General features: G+C 47.6%; 1 long non-coding RNA gene across 1 annotated transcript; it reads right to left on the bottom strand.

Moving 5' to 3' along the window:
- Positions 1 to 9,080: 9,080 nt before the first annotated feature.
- On the bottom strand, positions 9,081 to 14,506 carry LOC117314145 (uncharacterized). The gene is made up of 2 exons (XR_004528820.2): positions 14,239 to 14,506; positions 9,081 to 9,351 (listed from the first exon to the last, which is right to left on the bottom strand). It is a non-coding gene; the product is annotated as an uncharacterized lncRNA (long non-coding RNA).
- Positions 14,507 to 15,420: the final 914 nt, after the last annotated feature.

The following is a 15,420-nucleotide window of genomic DNA, read 5'->3' on the forward strand; positions in this document are numbered from 1 at the left end:
CCCATCTCTTGTTTTTGCTGCTGGTATGCTGCCTCTGACCCCCTGTCTGGTGTTGTATTCAACTGGGTCCACTTCCTGGGTGGGTCAGCTCCTAAAATTAGGAAAAGGTCTTACTCAACTCTGTTTTCCCCCTTAGCATCTACCAGAGTGCCTTGCACACCGTTGAGGCTCAGTCAACTTCTGCCGATTGAATTGGCTGAGAATTACAAAGAACATTCCCTCCCAGCCTGTCCCTCTGGGCTCGCGAAAGCAGCAGCACACAGTGCGGGAAGTCAGGGAGTAAGTCTTAAGGTCTTACGTCCTTACTACCTTGCTGTGTTCCTCCGGTTAAAATAGTGACCACATCCAGAGAGGTGGGAAGGGATTAATAAGTGAGAGCCAGAAATGTGCCCAGGAGTTCCTCCTTCATCAGCAAGAGGAAAGTCCCTCGGCTAAGTTTATGAAATAAAAGCAATCCTTGATACTAAATGCAGTGTGGTATCCTGGATTGGATCCTGGAACAGCAAAGGGACATTCTTGGAAAAATCTAAAATCTAGAGTTTAGTTCACAGTAATGTACCAATGTTAATTTCTAGCTTTGTATCATGGTTATGCAAGGCATTAACATCACAGGAAACTAGGTGAAGGGCGTAGAGGAAATTCTGTAGTACCTCTGCAACTTTTTCTGTGCGTTAAAATTATACCAACACTTAAGAGTTTCATTAAAAAAAAAACAACCCTGACAAGAAACTTGACTTATAGTTTAATTTGATTAAATATAATATAGCCTGTGTGTTGCACTGTGAAATGTACAGCCATTATTAACAAGCTTGTTTTGCTCTGTTCCAACTTTCTTTAAAAAAAAGTTTCCCCCTTGTATCCTATTCAATGTATTTAAAGCTTTAAACTTCTAAAGACGATTTTAGCTGTGTCCCATATAACTCGACATGGTATATTTCCTTCTCATTGAGTTATGCATATTTAATTTTTTAAAGAGATAACACACTCATGTAGTTCAAAGAAGAAACACACAAGAAGGTGTGCAGTGGGGTATCTTGTTTTCACCCCATCCCTGGCCAACCCACTCCCACCACTCACTTCAGGAAACTTCTATTAATTTCTTAGTATTCTTCGTGGGTTTTTTTTTTTTTTGCGGTACGCGGGCCTCTCACTGTTGTGGCCTCTCACGTTGCGGAGCACAGGCTCCGGACGCGCAGGCTCCGCGGCATGTGGGATCTTCCCGGACCGGGGCACGAACCCGTGTCCCCTGCATCGGCAGGCGGACTCTCAACCACTGTGCCACCAGGGAAGCCCCGTGGGGTTTTTTGTTTTTTGTTTGTAATGTACGTGTGGGCAAATCTTCCCACTTTTCTGGCACTAGCTTGCTATACTCACTATTCTGTGCCTTAGCAGTATATCCTTGAGCTTTGTCCACATTCATTAAAAAAAAAACATGTTTCCTCATGCTATTTTTATACTTATGTAGTCTTCAACTGTGTGAATAAGCCACTATTTATCTGTCCCTTACGGAGAGAAAATTGACTCTCAAAAGAAATGTTTCCCATTTTTTTGCTTCACAGCAATGCTGCATAGTATACCACGGTCAGGGATCACTGTAAGTTAATCTCCCAGAGGAGGGAGAACTGGAGCAAAGGCTAACACAACCGTGATGTTGCTGGATGCTTCCACATCGCCAGACTGTCTCATTCTGCCCTCTACCTGTGCTGGACAAGCCTGCCTACTCCCCTGTGGCCTTGACAGAGGGGGCCAGTATCCAGCTTTTGAATTTATGTCAGTCTGATAGATGAGAAATTGTATCACAGGGTACTTATAATTAGAAGTTCTCTTTTTGGGTTAATGGGCTTGATCTCTTTACGAACTTAAGGGCCATTTGTGTTTTTAGAATGTGCTGTCTCTATTTTTGCTATTCCCACCCCCCCCCATTTCTTAGAACTCTTAATTATTTGAGAGATTAGTTCTTTTTTTGTGATATGAGTTGCATATTTTTTTCCTAAATGCTTGTCATTTGAATCTATTGCCACACAGAAGTTTTTAAATTTTTATGTAGTCAAATCAGCCATCTTTTCTTATTTCACTTGTAGATTTGAGTCATCCGCAGAAAGGCCTTTGTCATTAAGTCTTGGGTGGATGGTTACACAGCAGTAGGTTTACTGGAACAGCTATGGCACGTGAAAGGAGCTTGGAAGTTTGTTTGTTAAATGAATTAATAAATGAAAGAATAAGGAATGATACATAACCTCGGAAAACCAGTGCACCTCAAAAATTGTATTTTTCTTTTTAGTTCCTTAGAGTGCCCGGAGAGTGGGCCTCTGGTCTCCAGTTTTGTGGGTCAGTCTCTGTGTGGGACGTTGCGCATATCTCATTTTCAGTCCCCTGTGGGTCAGGTAGTTTCACACCGTTAGAAAAAAACGTTAGGGAGTTCCCTACTCTACACAAATACACACCCTGTCACGGGGGCCCTGACAGAGGGTGACCCTCATGGGCTCAGGGCAGTTCCCCCCTCCACCCCCTGAAGACGGGGCTCTGCGTGGAGGGAGCGCCCGCACACTCCTGAGGCTTCAGGGCAGCAGATCCTCTTTGGTTTGGGCACGGATTCAGGGATGCTGGTTGTAACTTAGGGGACATAGGGTATAGCCAGAGCCAACTGAAACAGTGACGGGTGTTGGCCCAACCTGGTCGGACTGAGGGGCTGGTGTGCCCGGGGTCTCGGCGAGGGGTACTTGAATGCCTGAAGGTGGGGATGGACAGAAATGCTGGGTCCCTGTGGTGTGCCTGGCCCTGGGCAAGTAGCTTCAGAGTAAGTGACATAGTCCAGGGCAGCTTGGCAAACCCTCCGGAGCTATTAAAAGCCTTTGCTGAAACCTGAGCTCAGGGCGGGTAATACACTCTGTCACTCCACTACGTGTAGTCACAAGAGCTGCGTCTGCCCTGCTGTCCTTAGGCTGAGTTGGCTGCCAGCCTGCCCTATCCTACTGGCCTGAAGCACAGAGGCCTAAGCACCGTCTGCCAAGCCAGCTGTTCCCTCCTCCCCTCCCCTTCCTGCCCTGAGGCAGGGCCTGACCTGTTTCCTTAGAGCCCCAAGGTGACTGATGAGATGGAGGGAATTGACTCTGCTCTCTGTTTCCTTGCCACAAACAAGGCAAGGAAACATTATTTTTTTTATTTTTATTTTTTGCAGTACGCGGGCCTCTCACTGTCGTGGCCTCTCCCGTTGAGGAGCACAGGCTCCGGACGCGCAGGCTCAGCGGCCATGGCTCATGGGCCCAGCCGCTCCGCGGGATGCGGGACCCTCCCGGACCGGGGCACGAACCTGTGTCCCCTGAATCGGCAGGCGGACTCTCAACCGCTGCGCCACCAGGGAAGCCCTGGTCCGGGAAGATCCCACATGCTACGGAGCAACTAAGCCTAAGCCCCTTCTTTGAGGGGCTAAATAGCAAGCCCCTTCTGAGAATACCCACAGCTTCCCTTTTGCCCAGGGAGTCTGGGTTTTCACCTCATTTCATTTAGACTTTAAAAGTCACAAAATGACATATATCCACTACCAAATGTAAAATAGATAGCTAGTGGGAAGCAGCTGCATAGCACAGGGAGATCAGCTCGGTGCTTTGTGACCACCTAGAGGGGTGGGATAGGGAGGGTGCGAGGGAGGGGATATGGGGATATATGTATATGTATAGCTGATTCACTTTGTTATACAGCAGAAACTAACACACCATTGTAAAGCAATTATACTCCAATAAAGATGTTAATAAAATAAAATTACAGGGATACAATGTACAGCATGGGGAATATAGTCAGTAATATTGTATTAACTTTGTAAGGTGACACATGGTAACTAAGCTTATTGTAGTGACCACTTCACAATGTGTACACACGTTGAATCGCTATGTTATACACCTGAAACTAAAACTATTATTGAATGTCAGTTATACCTCTATTAAAACAAAACAAAACAAAAAGTCACAAAAGACACACTGCTATATTTAAAATAGATAACCAAGGACCTACTGTATAATTAATTAATTAATCAATCAATTAATTAATTTTAAAAGTCACAGAATAGAGTTCACCCAAACCAACAGATCTTGACTCAGTGAAACTAACTCTCCTCCCAGACTCACCCTTCCAGAGCGATGTTCAAATGTTTAAGCACTCGCCAGGCTGGGGTCCACCTTAACCCCTCAGTGCTGGGGAGGTCTGCAGGGCGTCCCTGGAGGGGCTCGCGGAGGCTCCTCACTAGCAGGTGTGAGAACATCTCAGTAGCTCAACAACTGGTCCAGCTGCACCATCAGTGTGGCCACCACTGTCCTCCTGTTGACTCAGGTTAGAAAGGGAAGCCGCTTTCTCTCTTTATCCCAGAATGTCTAACTGGAGGGGATCTTATGGTTCATCTGCCCCCAACCCTTCTGTTTTCAGATCATCAAAGAAACATTTTGTGGGCAGGCACTTTTCGCCAGACCCAGTGCTGGGAGCTGGAGTAGAGAGATGTGTCAGGAGTCCCTGCAGTCCGCGATGACAGGAGAGAGGAGACAGCCCAGGTTAGAGAGATTTGGAAGGTAGAACAGACAGGGTTTGGGGTGGCTGAGGAGTGGGGAAGAGACTGGAAGAGGAGGGCATCAGGATGGCTCCAAGGATTCTGACCAGGGTGACCGGGTGGATACGGGATTGAGCCATCGGCTACAAAGAGGTGCTCACAAGCTACAGTGAATGTACCAGAAATAGTGACTGTCCTTGCAGAACTGCAGGAACAGCATCATAGGAGGAGCCCCTTCTGTGTTCCCAGAGAATGTCAAGTGCGCCTCTATCAGTTCTGAGCAGCCAGTGTTGGAGGATGTGTCAACCTTCCTCCTGTTGCATCAGCCCTAGGAGCTGTGTCAGCTTCTTGCAATTACTAATCTTGCAATCTTTCTTAGTTTGCCCTTCCTTCTGTATCAACATTTTTGTAAACAATTTCCCTCATTAAATTCCCTCTGTTGAAATACCTAGTTTTTCTGTTGACTTAACTAGACACTGGTTGCTGTGATTACATACCCACCAGATCAGCAAAAAAATTTTTTTTTTAATTTTATCAATTTATTTATTTATTTTTGGCTGCGTTGGGTCCTTGTTGCTGCACGCGGGCTTTCTCTAGTTGCGGCGAGCGGGGGCTACTCTTCGTTGCGGTATGCGTGCTTCTCAGTGAGGTGGCTTCTCTTATGGCAGAGCACGGGCTCCAGGCGCGTGGGCTTCAGTAGTTGTGGTGCGAGGGCTCAGTAGCTGTGGCTCGCGGGCTCTAGAGCACAGCCTCAGTAGTTGTGGCGCATGGGCTTAGTTGCTCCGTGGCATGTGGGATCTTCCTGGGCCAGGGCTCGAACACGTGTCCCCTGCATTGGCAGGCATATTCTTAGCCACTGCACCACCAGGGAAGTCTGGCAACATTTTTAAAGTTTGATAATACCAAGTATTGGGTAGGATGTGGAGCAATTGAAGCTGCTGGTGGCAGGGGTGGGGTGTGTGTGTGTGTATAAATTGAGGCACTTTGAAAAACAGTTTGACATCAGCTATTAAAGTTGAAGATTGATACTCTATGACCCAACAGTTTATCTTTTAGGTATAAAACGTAGAGAAAATGGTATACATATGCATTAAGATATATGTACAAGTAGTATTGCTTGTGAAAGCCAAAAGATGAATGATCTAAATGTCCATCAACAAAGATGAATAAATTGTGGTATATGAAATTCGATGGACTACGATATAGCAATGACAAAAAAATGAATGAGCGCTACACACATTACCAGACATGGAAGTTACAAACATCATGGTGAGTGAAAGCAGCAGTACACAAAAGAGAATGACAGGGACTTCCCTGGTGGCGCAGTGGTTAAGAATCCGCCTGCCAATGCAGGGGACACGGGTTCGAGCCCTGGTCCAGGAAGATCCCACATGCCGCAGAGCAACTAAGCCTGTACGCCACAACTACTGAGCCCGCATGCTGCAACTACGGAAGCCTGCGTGCCTACAGTCCGTGCCCCGCAACGAGAAGCCACCGCAATGAGAAGCCCGTGCACCGCAACGAAGAGCAGCGCATGCTCGACACAACTAGAGAAAGCCTGCGCAGCAACGAAGACCCAACGCAGCCAAAAATAAATAAACTTATTTTTTTTAAAAAAAGAGAGAGAATGACAGTGTAATACACTTTACAAGGAGTTCAAAAAGGAGAAAAACTATAAAGTACATTGTAGTAGGCAGAAAAAAGCCTCCCAAAGACGCTCGTGTCCTAATACCTGGAACCTGTGAATGTGTTACTTCACGTGGCAAAAGAGACCTTGCAGATGCAATAATAAGGACCTTGAGATGGGGAGATTAATGTGGATTGTCTAAGTGGGCTCAAAGAAATCACAAAGGTCCTTGAAAGCAGAAAAGGGGGCAAAATAGAAAAGTCAGAGCGGAACATGTGATTACAGAAGAAAGGCACAGCGATGTGAAATGTTGCTGGCTTAGAAGAAGGAGGAAGCGGTCATGAGCCGAGCAATGTGGGTGGCCTCGAGACGCTGGAAAGGGCCAGCAATGGATTCTCCTCTAGAGCCTCAGAAAGAAACACAGCTCTGTGGACACATCGATTTTCAGCTCAGTGAGACCTGTGTCAGGCTTCTGACCTACAGAACTCTGAGATAATACATTTGTGTTGTTTTTAAGCCACTAAGTTTGTTACAGCAGTGATAGGAAACTAATACATATATATTGTTCAATCTTTTTCTGTTTTTCAGATTGGATAATTTTTATTGATCTGTCTTCAGGTTCTTTATTTCTTCTGTCATCTTCAATCTGTAGCTAAGCCCATTCAATGAATTTTAAATTTCAGATATTGTACTTTTCAGTTCTAGAATTTCCATTTGGGTCTTCTTTCTAGCTTCTATTACTCTGCTCAAATTTACTGTCTTTCCAGTAGTCATTAGTGTATTTTCTTTTATGTCCTTAAGCACACTTATAACAACTACTTTAAATATCTTTGCTAATTCCAACATCTGGGTTCTCTTGGGGTCAGTTTCCATTGCTTTTTTTTTTTTTTTTCTCTTGGTCACATTTTCCTGTTTATATGTTGAGTAATTTGGATTCTGTTCTGGTTATTGTGAATAATACATGATATAGAGTCTGGATACAGCTCTTCCACAGAATATTGATTTATCTATTTTAGCAATTAACTTGGCTGAACTCCTTCTGCAAATTTGGTCTCCCTTTTAGTAAAAAGCAGCTCAAATTTCAGTGTTGCTCTTTTAGCCTCAGCTGGGCTTCTTGGAGTCTACCCCATGCCTACATAATTCAGTGGTCAATCAGAGGTCTGGACAGGATATATATACAGATTTTGGGGCTCCTCAACTCTCGTTCTCTCCTTTGGAACTCCCCTACTTAACTTGCCAGCTTTTGCCACAATCTGTTTTTCAGTTTTCAAACTAGGAAGACTGTGGGGCTCTATTCAGGTTTTAGCTGTCTGTATACCTCTTTTAGCTGTGAGGATTGGGGCCTGCTTTTAGCCTAAATCTATTTTAAGAAGTGGGAAACTCACTCGGTTCCTTTCTTTTCCACGTGTCAACCCCCATCCAGTATCTGCTTGTTTCCGTTGCTTTCTGGTGCCTTCAGGTCATTGTTTTTTATATTTTTCCCCAGAATTTACAATTGTTACCTGAGGAAGCTTGGTTCAATAGAAGTGGAATATCTAAAAAATATAGCTTACGGATTAATACATAGTGGTAAACTATAAAGTATAACAAGGGGAGGAATATTAGTCTTGGGAATGTGATCAGGGAGAGACACATAGGGACCATCTAAAATGATGGCAATGTTCTAGCTCCAAAACTGTTTGGTGGTTATATAAGTGTTTGCCTTATTTTCATAAATCTTCAAAGTGTTACAGATATCTTACATACTCTTCTATATATGACATACAATTTAAAATACAATGTTTAGTGTCTTTAACGACGGAGATATAGAATTGGAACCATGGGCCTACAGCTGGCAGGTGATGCCATGGAGATGAATGAGGTCTACTTGGAGGGCGTGCAGTGCAGGAAGGGGAAAGGTCTGGGAGATCCTGAGGAGCCCTGGCATTTCCTGGACAGGCAAGGGGAGGGGGGCCCACAAAGGGAGTCTTACGCAGTGCAGTCAGACCCTTGGGAGGAGAAGTGGTCTGCCACCCATAGAAGTGTGCGATCTCCGGGAAGCCAAAGGAGGAGACTGTCAAGAAGGGAGTGGTCTAATCTACAGAGCCAAAAAAAAAAAAAAAAAAGAAGAAGGGCGTGGTCAACAGAATCAAGCACTGCAGAGAGAACAGCACAAGCTGAAGCTGGAGCTGTGCTAATGGGAGTGTAAGGTTAGGGGATGGTTATCACTCGGTTCACTGGTGAGATGGGGTCAGTATCCTGATACAGTGCATTGAGGAGTGAACAGAAGGTGAGGTGGGAAGGCAACAAGGCCAGGCTCCATCTCAAGGGCAGGACAAGGTACATAGGCACCTGGGAGTATTTGAAAGAAAATGTAGTAAAGCTCAAATCAAAACAGTAGAAGAGGAAAGACAAGTGTCACAAAAAAGGGTGAAGTGACATCCCTGCCAACTGAAACTGATTAGGGTTTGTCTAGAGATTGGAATGGAGAAGGAAGAGGAAGCATCTTTGTTGAATTTGTATACTTGTGTTATAATTATGTATTCATACATCCCGGCCACCTGTCTGGAGTGAGTGGTGCAAAGGCTCAGGGAAAAGTTAGTAAGGCTCGGCCTGGCCTCTGCAGTGGAGAGGACTGCACTCCACAAGGAAAGGCCCGTCCAAGCCTGTCTCCCCATCACTAAAACAACTGAATGCTTGCAGTTCCTCTGCATGTTCCTTCCAGAGGGCTCCTGGGACCACCATGGCACCCATCCCCACCCCAGCATAGGCCCTGGCCCAGGATGGCCTTCCATTTGGGATGTCTCCTCCCCCTTACTGTTGCCTTTAAAGCATCTGAGAAGGAGAAGTGGGTGTGGGTGGAGAGGAAATTTGGTGATGGGTTGTACCCAACCCACCTGGGTACAAAAGTACCACCGGGACAAAGTACCACAAACTGGGGGACTTAAACAACAGACATTTATTGTCTCACAGTTCTAGAGGCTAGAAGTCCAAGATCAAGGTGTCAGCAAGGCTGGTCCTGAGGGAGAATCTCTTCAGGCCTCTCTCTCAGCTTTGGGGGTTACTGGCGATCTCTGGTGTTCCTGGGCTTGTAGATACATCACTCCGATCTCTGCCTCCATCTTCACAAGGTGATTTCTGTGTCTTCACATCTTCTTTCTTCTGTGTGTCCCTGTCTCTGTGTCCAGATTTCCCCTTTTGATGAGGACACCTGTCATATTGGATTAGGACCCACACTTAGGACTTCATTTTAGCTTGATTATCTCTGTAAAGGCCTTATTTCCAAATAAGGTCACATTCACAGGTACTGAGGATTAGAATGCCAACATATTTTTGGGGGGACACATTTCAACCCATAACGTGGGTATATGGGGGTTTGTTATACTCTTTTTATATATGGGGTGTATGCTCTCTACTTTGGTATACGTTTGAAATTTTCCATAATAAAATGTTAAATAAGCAAAACAAAACAAAACAACCCCCCCCAATCCCCTTTCAACTTTGGCCCCATTTCTCAATTCAGCTTCATATCAAAATTCCTTCAGAGATGTCTCCTCCCGCTGACTTGCCCCCTCTCTGCCCAGCTGTCTTGAACCTACTTCAAACAGGCTTTTTTTAAAAAAAACCATTTTATTTTATATTAGAGTATAGCTGATTAGCAATGTTGTGATAGTTTCAGGTGCATAGCAAAAGGACTCGGCCATACATATACATGTATCCATTCTCCCCCAAACTCCCCTCCCATCCAGGCTGCCACATAACATTGAGCAGAGTTCCCTGTGCTATACAGTAGGTCCTTGTTGGTTAACCGTTTTAAATATAGCAATGTAGGGACTTCCCTGGTGGCGCAGTGGTTAAGAATCCACCTGCTAATGCAGGGGACACGGGTTCGAGCCCTGGTCCAGGAAGATCCCACGTGCCGTGGAGCAACTAAGCCCATGCGCCACAACTACTGAGCCTGAGCGCTAGAGCCCGCGAGCCACAACTACTGAAGCCTGCATGCCACAACTACTGACGCCTGCGTGCCACAACCACTGAAGCCCATGCGCCTAGAGCCCGTGCTGAGCAACAAGAGAAGCCACTGCAATGAGAAGCCCTTGCACTGCAATGAAGAGGAGCCCTCCCTCGCCACAACTAGAGAAAGCCCGCGCACAGCAATGAAGACCCAATGCAGCCAAAAATAAATAAATAAAGCAGTGTATACACGTCAATCCCAAACTCCCTGACTATCCCTTCCCCTCTGGTAACCATAACTTTGTTCTCTAAGTCTGTGAGTCAAACAGGGAATTTCTACCAGTATCTATCTGTCAGGGTCCAGGCAGGGGGCAAAAATCATACAAGTGATTTGAGCAGGGAAAATTTCAATACAAAGAATTATTAACGAGGTAAAAGATGGTTAACTACTGGGTGGAATAAAAGAGAAGGCGTAACTGAGGTAGCAACCCAGCAGAGGCGAGCACCTCTGGGGCTGAGGTAAACGTGAATGAGGAAGGATTGCGAAGCTTAGGGCGCGAGGCTCCACAAGGCTGAGGTTCAGATTTCTGGCGTGAGGCCCCGGCTGGCACAAGAACACGGTACCCCCGTAAATGAAACAAAGGCGGAAGAATGCTGGGATGAGAATTACTGAATGTTTAAAAGTAAATTAATAACCAAAAATTATACACAACACGATACATAGGCATCTCTGGTTTTGGAGCCTGGTCACGGACATTTTGGGACAGGATGATAGCCGCCTGGGCCTCTACGGTGAAGTCCACGTGGTGTGAGCCTCCAGAAGGGCTTCCCGTTACCCATCCTGACAATGAGCAAGTGCAAAGTGGGTGAGGGGCTGACCCAAACAGAGTCCTTCCACGAGGAAGAGGGGGTGTAGCCAAATGCACTGGAAACATGTTCTGGGTGTTTAAGTAAAACCATGTCATTCACGTCACATCCCAGCGACAGACTGCGTTACCTACAGACACTGGCTGTTACCCAGAAACACATGCCCCAAAGACCCTTGCGCTTTCCAGGACTAAATGACACAGAGACCCTTGCTGCCACCCGGGCATTACCCATAGACCCTTGCTGCCGCCCGGGCATTACCCAGAGACCCTTGCTGCCTCCCGGGCATTACCCAGAGACCCTTGCTGCCACCTGGGCATTAGCCATAGACCCTTGAGTTGCCGAGGACTGCATAACCCACAGACCTTTGCTGTTGCCCAGGAAATACGATCCTGACAGGCAGTCAGAGATTCTCTCACTTTGGGCTTCTCTTTTTTTCAAAGGTTACAATTAAGGGAACTGCATTCTAGGGTGTCCTTCCTTCCTTAAAATGTCGTTACAGCTTGGGCTCACGTATGGTCACACATATGGATAACTGCTTTACCTTTTTAATCACAAAATGAATAAATCCTTGTTATAAAAATTCATAGTATGGATTACCTTTTATTAAATCGATTGTCTTATAAGAGGCAGGGGAAGAGAAGAGAAGCAATCCAGTAGATCCCTAACACCTGATTCACAGGGTAGACTAGAAAACGCAGAGAAAGCTCCTAGCCCGATGCATGGCACTCGGTCAGCATTCAATAATAGGCGATATCATTATCCTCAAGCCACAGGGGGGAGCTCGGGGAGAGGGACAGGAGTGAGGAGGGCTGACAGATTGTCAATGTAGTTATTGCCAGAGTCAGACAGAGGAGCCCAGGACCCAAAGCTTCCCTGAGTTATGAAAGGAGCACAGAACAGGGAGCCCAACTGCGTTTAGTTCTTCTGGCTCCAAGTCATGTATGCAACACGTTTTCTTGCTGTAAAATGAAGCAGTGTATGGTCTCCGTGTCTCCTAGTTCTAACGTGTTAGCACCCCCCAGTCAGCTTCAGGGAACGTCCTTGCCCTGAATCCTGCATCCTGCCCGCCATGGTCTCTACAGTAAAAGGGGGTAGGTTCTTCCTAGTTGATTAAGCAACCAGAGCAACACAGACTAGAATTCTTCAACTCCTACCATATAACAGAATAAGTGGGGTTTTCTTTCTTTCTTTTTGCTCAATAACTGTGACAAGGGTCAACTCTGCCTACACTACATTATTTTATTTTTTAAAAGATATTTATTTATTTATTTGGCTGCATCAGGTCTTAGTTGCGGCACACGGGATCTTTCGTTGCAGCGCACAGGCTTCTAGTTGTGGCGTGAGGGCTCCAGAGTGCACAGGCTCAGTAGTCACGGCACGTGGGCTCAGTTGCCCCGTGGCATGTGGGATCTTAGTTCCCTGACCAGGGATCGAACCCGGGTCCCTAACCAGTTACTGGGGTGGGCAACCTGATCCAAGTTGGGCCAAGTTGTCCCGCAAATCTGGAATTGGGTTTGATATTCCAGCCTTACTCTAGGCCTCTCTTCAGAATGGAACACATTTTTTAAAAAAATTAGGAGCTGTAGTATGACCATCATCTATCCCTGCAACCTAAGCGGTGGGGAAAAAAAAAAAAATCAGATGTGCGTAGAGCAGCAGAGAATGAAACAGGATGCCCTCAAGGCGTGGAGGGGGTGCTGTGGTGTGCCAGCCAGATCCTCCGAGGGCCGGGGTGCCATTCCTCCAGCCATCGGCTGTGACAGCTCACAGCTGAGTTCTTCCCTGAGACTTGCCCTTTACTGAAGGGACCAGCCATGATCAAGGATATGACCTCCCTAGCGCAGTCCACCACCAACGACTGGTCCATGCAGGGGTACAAAGGGCTGGCCCCCTACCTTGATTCAGGACAACTCTGAAGGACCATCCCAGCTTCTGAGCTCCCTATGGAATTGGGTCAGGCTCCCAGCTGCATCGAAGTTCAACTTTTGTCCAGTGCAGCTTCTCTGATTTACTCAGAGGCTGCCCAATAAGCTGTCTGCATGCACGAATAAGAGACTCCAGCTTTGTTTCCCAGGGCACCCAACCTAAGATAAGAGGCTTATAGTTGAAAGGGACTGGTGGTATAACTGATGGTTGCTATCACGATGCCGTAGTTCCTCCCAATAAGCATCTCTGCTTCCTTGCTGGCTCTAGTGTTGGGTCTTCCTAGATTAATGTTTACTAAATGGAACATAGTTTGAGGGAGGTCAGGGTGGTAATCATTTCAGCCTCCAGCATAGCAGAGTAGGCCGGGGGAAAACTTTGCAAGGGAGGTAAAGTCTGGCCTTGGCACTTCATCCTTTTTCTGAACCTCCCTCACACAGCCCATCAGGTCCCCCCACCGTCCTAGGGCGGAGATGTGAGGTGCTTCACCCAGCCCAGCCGGCTTCTCTCTTTCAACAAGGACTGAGGGCCCACAAGGTGCGGGGCTCCTTCCCTTACCCATCTCACCATCACAGTGCCCTAGACCAGGTCCCATCTCTGATGCCTGCAGTAGGCGACACACACGTGCATTAATTCCCACCAGCTGCATTTTTACCACGGTGCTTTCCCTTGGGTTCCTGTTCCTGGTCTCAAGGAATTTCCTCCTTTGGTGAGACAGCAGCTCAGTCCCCATTTAAAATCTGGAAAAGTCTCCAGGCTGAAGGCGGTATAGACGCTCAGAGGCCCTCAGATGGGCTCCAGAAAAAAATTTCATCCAAACCTCTCGTATTGCCACTGAGTAAACAGAAGTATTTTAACCAATCCTGCAGGTCGGGACAGGCGGGTGGGGAAATGCTTTTCCAACGACTGAGAGGTTCGTTTCAATTTGATTCTCTCACCACCCAGCACCAGCCGCCTCCCGCCCTTTGGATGGTTTCCAGGCGTGAATTTGCTTCCAGGTGCGCAAGGGGCGCGGGGAAGGCGGGGCGCGGGCGGGTACCGTGGGGGAGGGGAGCGGGGGCGGGTGGGGGCCAGAGGAGCCGTTCTGGGGCCGGGGAATGCCTGCGTGGCTGGGGGGTGGGGTGAAGGGGTGCAGGAGGGAGGGAGAGAGCGAGTGTGTGTTTGTGTGTGTGGTCCTCACCGCCCCCCCCCACCCCCGTTCTCCTTCCTTCTAGGACCCCTTCGGGGGCGGGGCGAGTCTCCATCCCGGCCGCGACTTACGCGACACTTTTTTGGAGAAAGAAAGCTTCCTTAATTGAGGGCAGTGGGGTGACAGGCCGAATGGAAGGGGAGAGAGGCATTTCATCCTTACCGGGACATAGAGTTCGAAGAAGACCCGCCTCCTGCAGACCCGGAATTCGACCCCTCGAGAGCGGCTCGGGCCGCACCGGCACCCGGCCGGTGCGAGGACGCAGGTGGGCGCTGCGGGGTTTAGGGTGAGCGCGAGCAGAAAGGGGGAGACGCATGAGGGGGCACTGGACGGTCCACGGAGGCCCCGGCCGCCGCGGGACGCCAAACACGCAGCGCCGCGCGGACCTCGGGCGGTGAGGACCTCGTGCGCGGGTCAACCCCCAGGAAGCCGTGCGGCGCTTCCCGGGCGGGACTGGAGCTCCCCCTGGCGGCCTCCCTCCTTATTGCAGCCCTTGCCCGCGTCCTCCCCGGGCGGACGCGGGGACCCGGGGCAGGCGCCGGGAGAGCGTCCAGCAGCTTCCTACCAAGGCCTGCAGTCCCTTCGCGCTTAGGCTGCTACTGATCTGGCCTTAATTTAAAGAGAAAAGGGAGGAAGGGTCTTCCTTCCGACCCCTGTGTGAGAAAATGGAGAGGAATACACATACACTCCGGTGGGGTTCTCTAGACGTTTTTGGTTCAAGGACCACTTCGGGGTCAAAGATTTCTAAAGCACATCTCCTGCTGCCGCCGTACAAAGTCTTAGGGCGCTTTTAATTGGACAGTCACTGAAAAGTTAGATTTGGCACTTGGGAATGGGGTTTCAGATATGTACAGAAAACAGAATAATGTTTTTACAAATTGTTGATTCGTTTGTGATTTGATTCTTTGAACGTTGCTTCTTAAACTGCCGGGAGGACCTTCGGGGTCAACTCAGAACCAGTATTGGAGAATACTTTTGATTCACCAGGCAGGAATTGTAAGGATCGTCAGTTTGTTTTAGGTTGAATTGATGGTACCAGGGACATTCTGGGACCTCGGAGTATTCTAGAACTGTGCCCACGTTGGGCTAGCGGTTGATAGAGTACGGTTTATCAAAGTAGTGTAAGACAGAAAGGGCTTCCGAATGTAACCGATTGAGTGATAAGACCCACCGTACCTGTATCATTTAGAAGAACGTACTTATTGGTCCATCGATACAGGGCTAGAAAGAAATAGATTTCACCTTCTTCCTTGGTCTCATAACATTTATTTTTCCGAAGTTCTAACTTAAACACTTTCTGTTACACTTTTAGCACACCATCTCTTGTTGCTTTTGGAAATGGAG

The sequence above is a fragment of the Tursiops truncatus genome, chromosome 11 (genome assembly GCF_011762595.2).
Source record: "Tursiops truncatus isolate mTurTru1 chromosome 11, mTurTru1.mat.Y, whole genome shotgun sequence".
NCBI lineage: Eukaryota > Metazoa > Chordata > Mammalia > Artiodactyla > Delphinidae > Tursiops > Tursiops truncatus.